Source organism: Convolutriloba macropyga, chromosome 1, assembly GCF_964194025.1.
Source record: "Convolutriloba macropyga chromosome 1, txConMacr16.3, whole genome shotgun sequence".
Taxonomy (NCBI): Eukaryota; Metazoa; Xenacoelomorpha; order Acoela; family Convolutidae; genus Convolutriloba; species Convolutriloba macropyga.
In genome coordinates, this window is record NC_134468.1 from 32,911,525 (window position 1) to 32,917,982 (window position 6,458).

Here is a 6,458-nt window from a genome sequence, read left to right on the forward strand (position 1 = left end):
TTGTAAAAATGGGATCTTTCCTAAATACAATGAATAGTAGAGTAAATAGATCTACAGGTAAAGCTCCAAAAGAGGTAAAAAACAAAGACTTTTTATCAATTTTTTACAAAAATCCGATCAGACAATACAAAAAACCTCGGTTTAAAGTAGGGGATAAAGTACGAATTTCGAAATATGATATTCCTTTTAGAAAAGGATACAAGTCACAGTTCACGAGTGAAATCTTTGAAATTGTTAAGATTGCTACGTACAAACCTCCAACATACAACCTCAAGGGAGAGCAGGGTGATGAAATACTAGGAAAATTTTATGAACAAGAGCTCTCAAAGTGTATCATTTAGTGATGAACTCTTTTACGGTAGAGCTGGTTTCCAACGCATCCTTTGATTGTTATCCACATAATACATTGAGTTCTTTTACCAATTTCCTTCCCGAACAGATTAACCTTGAAGGAGAATGGGAGGTGGCAATAACCGAACTATCATATCCATCTTTGTACCAGAATATTACAGATGGAAAATTTTTCTATCTAGATGCTGCAACTCCAGATACAAAACCTTCCGATTATTATACAATTGATGCAGCACTATATCCATCAATATCTGATATTGTGAACGAAATGAACAAACAAATTCAGGAAAGAGAAAAGTATGAGAAAACCCCAATCAAATTAAAAGTCAACAGAATTACACAGCGAATATCCCTAAGCCTGCTTAATGAAAACTCGTTACTAGTTATCTTCAGTACTGATCTCTGTCACGTATTTGGGTGTGAGGAAGCTGTTTACGGAATGGGTGTTTTTATGAGTGGTGCTGGACCACATTTTCCTAAATTTCCCTATGATATTGTTCGAATTCATACTCTCATGATATACAGCGATATTGTTGAATACAATATTGTAGGTGATACAAAAGCTGCGCTTTTGAGATGTATTCCGTTTATTTCTAAAATTAAGAATGGAGACATAATATCTACTGGACAATATATGAATTATCAAAACTTCCCAAATCTACAATTTAAAAAAATTCTTTCCACAGCATTAAACTTGAGCTCCGCGACTCATACGGTGAAAAAGTTCCCTTCAATTCAGTAGGTGTAACAAGAGCTGTATTGATGTTCAGAAGAGCTTCAGACAATCATTTTTAAAATTAAGTTTACAAAAAATGGTTGCAGACAGTGATTTACCGTATTTTCGTGGTTATTCAAGACAAAGGGGAAGAGGATTTGGAGCTTTAGCACAAACAATTGGGAGAACTGCAATTCCTTTTTTGAGACGATATGTTGTACCAGCAGCTAAAAGAGTTGGTGCTGACTTGATTGAATTAGCTGCGCCAGAAATCGGAAATGTATTAGCTGGAAGGAAAAAGTTCAAATCTGCAGCCACAGATGTTGGAAAGAAAACTTTACGTAAACAACTAGGAGGAGGAAAACCTAGAAAACGACGTATTATTCGAAAACGCTCGCCAAAAATCAGTCGACGTCGTCGAACTAGGAGGGATATTTTTTACCAAACTAAAATGAATACCAGATCAACAAATGACAGTAATTTCCGTTATGGACACTTTACAAATTCTTGCTTGGAGATTTTTGACAAAATTCCGGTTTTGGAACCAATTGAATCATCCCATATTCAAGAAGTTTATCCCAGCACTTCATTGGATGAAAGCAGCATTAAATTTGAATTTGAAACAGATAGAACAGATAGAAGTATTTATCTCGATATGAGAGATATTCATTTACAAATTAAAGTTGGATTACAAAAGGGAAGATTATTTGACGATTTCATGAAAAAAGAGGAGCATGGAAAACCAGATATGGGTATGACTTTCACTGATGATGATTTACAATATTTGACTCATGTCAACAACTTGTTACACTCTCTTTTCTCCAACTGCGAAGTGTATTTAAACAATCAACAAGTGTACAACTCTAACGGACTCTATGGCCACAAAGCTCCGATATCCAATGAATTCAATGCTTCTACAATGAATAATGAAGGAATTTTGGCTTGTCATGGATACGAATTTGAGAAAGATCCTAGTGATTATGAAAAAAGTCCGTTCATAGATAGGGAAGAAGAGCTTTTGTTGAAAGATGGGGTTACCTTATATGGTAAACTTGCAATCGACTTATTTCAATGTGAAAAATTATTACTTCCAAATACAAAAATTAGACTCAAATTGATTCGAGCGAGACCAAACTTTTACATGATTTCCTACAATCCACATGTTTCCCTTAGAGTTCTTGACTGTTCACTTTTTACGAGACGTGTTGTCGTTAATGAGGTCTATCACCAGACAATCAAGTATCAACTAACACATCAACCAGCTTGCTATAATTTTATGGAGACAATTGCGCGAACATTTATTATTCCTTCTGGACAAAATCAATTTATACAGGAAAATGTTTTCAATAATGCCCCAATCAGACGAATTGCAATAGCAATGAACACTAATTCAGCATTCACCGGACATTTTCAAGAAAATCCTTTTCATTATCGAAAGTTTGGACTGCGGGAGCTGAGAATTGTTCGAGGGGGGAGAGCTGTTGTCTCAATTGATACAACCAACAATTGTAGAGCTTATGTTACAACAATGAAGGCAATGAACTTCAACGAAGAAATTCCTGCGTTACCGAATGATTTCTTCACAGATCATTATGTGCTTGTATTCGATCTCACATCACTCCAAGATGCTGGTGAAAATGTTCATTATCCTGAACTCAGTGAGGAAAGTCTTCGTTTAGAAATGTTCTTTGAACGTCCGCTAACCAATGTTACCGAGTTAATTGTTCTCGGAGAACGAATCTCAACAGTTAAAATTGATCAGTTTGGAACAGTTGCTAAGAATGTCTGAAGAACTCTGCATTAATCAAGATTTTTTAATTTTCTTCTCAATTTTTTATGGTTTTTATATTATTGCCTTCTGCGTTGGAACATTTGTTGGATATGTACTTTCATCGCCCAGTTGCAACCCTTTCCACACTATAATATCAAGATAGGGAATGGATGAAAATTGGGGTAGACCTACTCCAAACTTATATGTATACCTTATTTGTGCAGTATTCCTGGGACTTTTAATCATCATTATTATCTTTCATCCCGATGTCACAGGTAATAGTGAAGACAGAGTAAGTGAATCTACAGGAGATCTGATACGTAAAATTCCCCAATCTAAAGATTGTTGCTTTATTGAAAAGAACGAATCATTTCAACTTGATTGTAATGTGAGAAATCCCTGTTCAAACGGAGCTTGCGAATTGAAACAGAAGATTATTTGTCATGGATAATCAATCTCTTCAACAAATTATTGAACGCATTCCTGAGCTAAAATTCAAATACATTGGATCGTTTCCAGCAGATTTCATTCCAAATTTACCCAAATTCAGCTTTGCAATCATTAACACTGCTTCGAGTAAAGAAGTCGGTGAACATTGGATATTGATTGCTCGACTCAACAGAAGTTACTATTATGCGGATTCTCTGGCTCGATCAGTAACACATTACAAATTTTTAGGTAAAAAGTACCAAAAAATTATACATCGACCACTTCAGAAGATGCAAAAATTGTGTGGATTCTACGCAATTTTTGCAGCATTTCAACTATTTAAGTTTTTCCAAACCAACTTGAACAATATTCATTATGTACACGTGTTAAATTTTATAAGTAACTATATGTAGTAGTGTTCATTTTGGTATTTAGTAAGCTGAAGTTAATAAAGTCGATAGTATATGTTTCTCGTAACTGTTTCTCGTGAGTTTTCTAAACTTTTTTTATCGAACTTTATTAACCACTCGGCTAAGTGTACCTTGATGTTCATTGAATTTTATACAATTTATTGTAAATGATTGAGTAATTTTGTATTTTGATGCTCATGATTTGTACTGTGTCTGTCATTTTATACTATTTTAATTCATTTTTTTCTTTTATTCAACATCTTTTTTCAAATAATGTACAAAAAATAATGCATATATGCATGTAATTAGCAAGATGGCGCAGTGGGAGCGCGCTGGGCCCATAACCCAGAGGACGGTAGATCAAAACTACCTCTTGCTATCTTGACTTTTTCCAATTAATGAGCGCGCAAAAGACATTTGTTACACAATTGATTCAAACAATTAGGGGAACAATCTTTGCAATTGACCTAAAATTTGTAAACAAAAATTCAACATGTCACATAATTACCCCTCAGATAACTAGGGTAATTGAAAACCCCCACCAATTAATTTCACAATTTAATAACATAAAATTTGTAAACAAAATTCAACCTGTCACATAATTACCCCTCACATAATTACAGCAAATAATTACCCACGCCAATTCTATTGTTCTCAAGTAAACACTTAATAACTACACAAACATTGATATTTTCCCCTGAAAATTTCAGCCTATCAGGAGCGTCTCCGAACCTACCCCCCACATTTGCACCGACTATACTACTAAAAAATGTACATGCACAAATACATACACAAAACCTATACCCTATCTTAATACATGGCGGCACCTAATCAATACATGTCCGCGGCTATAACTAATCTCAATACATGTCGGCGGCTATTACTAATCTTAATACATGTCGGCGCATATGACTAATCTTAATACATGTCGCCGGCTATAACTAATCTTAATACATGTCGCCGGCTATAACTAATCTTAATACATGTCGCCGGCTATAACTAATCTTAATACATGTCGCCGGCTATAACTAATCTTAATACATGTCGCCGGCTATAACTAATCTTAATACATGTCGCCGGCTATAACTAATCTTAATACATGGCGGCTATACCCAATCTTAATACATTAACGCCGCTATACCTAATCTTAATACATGCTAATTCATTCCCTATCTTAATACGTTAGGGAGGACCCAAATCCCGAAAAATACGCTATACCCTATCTTAATACATGGGGGACCTCACCCCCCCCGGGAGTGTAGCTCACTATATTACTACTAAAATCAGTTGTTCAATGGCGTTAAAAACAATCTGGAAATTTGAAATTAGCAGTAGAACATTTTTAGCTCTTGGTTAGAAAACAGTTGAAATGGCGGTAAACCGATGACAAATTCACGATAGACACAGCTTTAATCGGCGAGAGTAACGTTTGTGAAGTAACCCTCGATGGCACTACAACTTACTCTATTAGCAGACGTCAGTTGCACTACTTTTGTAAACCAAGACTGCTGAAAGAGCAACAGCTAATCCCCAATATTATTTGAGTATAGGCGAAAAATTACTTGAGTTCCAGATCGTGAATGTTTCTTCAGTGCACTCCAGTGAAATTTTTTTAGAGCTAAACGAACTATGTAACTTCTTAAGGGCGGTAGCTCACATACTTATTGGGGCACAATTTGGAACAGATATAACCAAGGGTTTGTACTCCAAGATATCACTGAGTTAAACGATATCATTAGGTGTTCCAATGTTTCCACTGGAATTTGAACGCGCAAATAAAAATACTATCAAAATTTGTTGCAAAACTATATTCTCATGAATGTCGTTCCGCGGCGCATTTGTTTTGACCCTGCTAAATGTCAAGTTGCAAAAACAAATTGACTTTTGTAATCAAAACAAAACTAAAGTAATCGCTGCGCCAAAAGTAATCGTTGAGTTAAATGATATCATTATGAGCTCCAATGTTGTTTCCACTGGAATATGAACGCGCAAATAAAAATTATCAAAAATTGTTGCAAAACTAAACTCTCGTGAATGTTGTTCCACTGCGCATTTGATTTGACCAAGCTAGATGTAAAGTTCAAAAAAACATTTTCTAATGGAAACAAAATTAAAGTAATCGCGGCGCCAAAAATATTCATAGATCTCTGGGAGTAGAACGTTTAATCCAAACAATTAAACCCATTCTGGGATGCATTATTGGGGCCGCAAAAATGCAGTTAACTTTGAAGTGATCGGTATACACGAATTTATACCGGCTATGAAACTGTAAAAAAAAATGAAATTTAGTCCAATCAGAGCTCATTTTGTCCGTCAACTAAACACACGGTCAAGCAAACTCCGCACTTAATCAAACCTAAATAAATATTTAAACCAAAGTGTTATTGATAAATATTTAATTACCATACAATGGGCAGAAATAAAGCCGGAGGATAAGTGGGAGAAACATGCACGCAGGGACACCAAAGTAGAAGTGTATGAGACCTATGCGATTGGCCACACAAACAAGAGTCAACAATTAAATTTTCCCACGGACCGCGCCTCGTCGAAATAGGACATCTTACACCGATACCCAGAACAGAAGAGTTTCTCCATCTGAAATCAGCCGAGCAAAAACTTGCCAAGAAATGATCGAAAAATGAACTACATGGTCTTGGCGCTTTCGGTCAATATGTCAACATGTAGCAACATCTCAAGGTTGCTAAAAAGTCCCAAAACAGAATCAAAAGAAAGTTTCAGGCAATATTGAAAACAATTTCCAGGCCAACACGTGCTCGAATAC

At 35.6% G+C, this 6,458-nt stretch overlaps 1 non-coding gene across 1 annotated transcript; it reads left to right on the top strand.

Moving 5' to 3' along the window:
• Positions 1-3,983: 3,983 nt before the first annotated feature.
• Trnam-cau (transfer RNA methionine (anticodon CAU)) lies at positions 3,984-4,055 on the top strand. Its single transcript has one exon. It is a non-coding gene; the product is annotated as a tRNA-Met (tRNA).
• Positions 4,056-6,458: the final 2,403 nt, after the last annotated feature.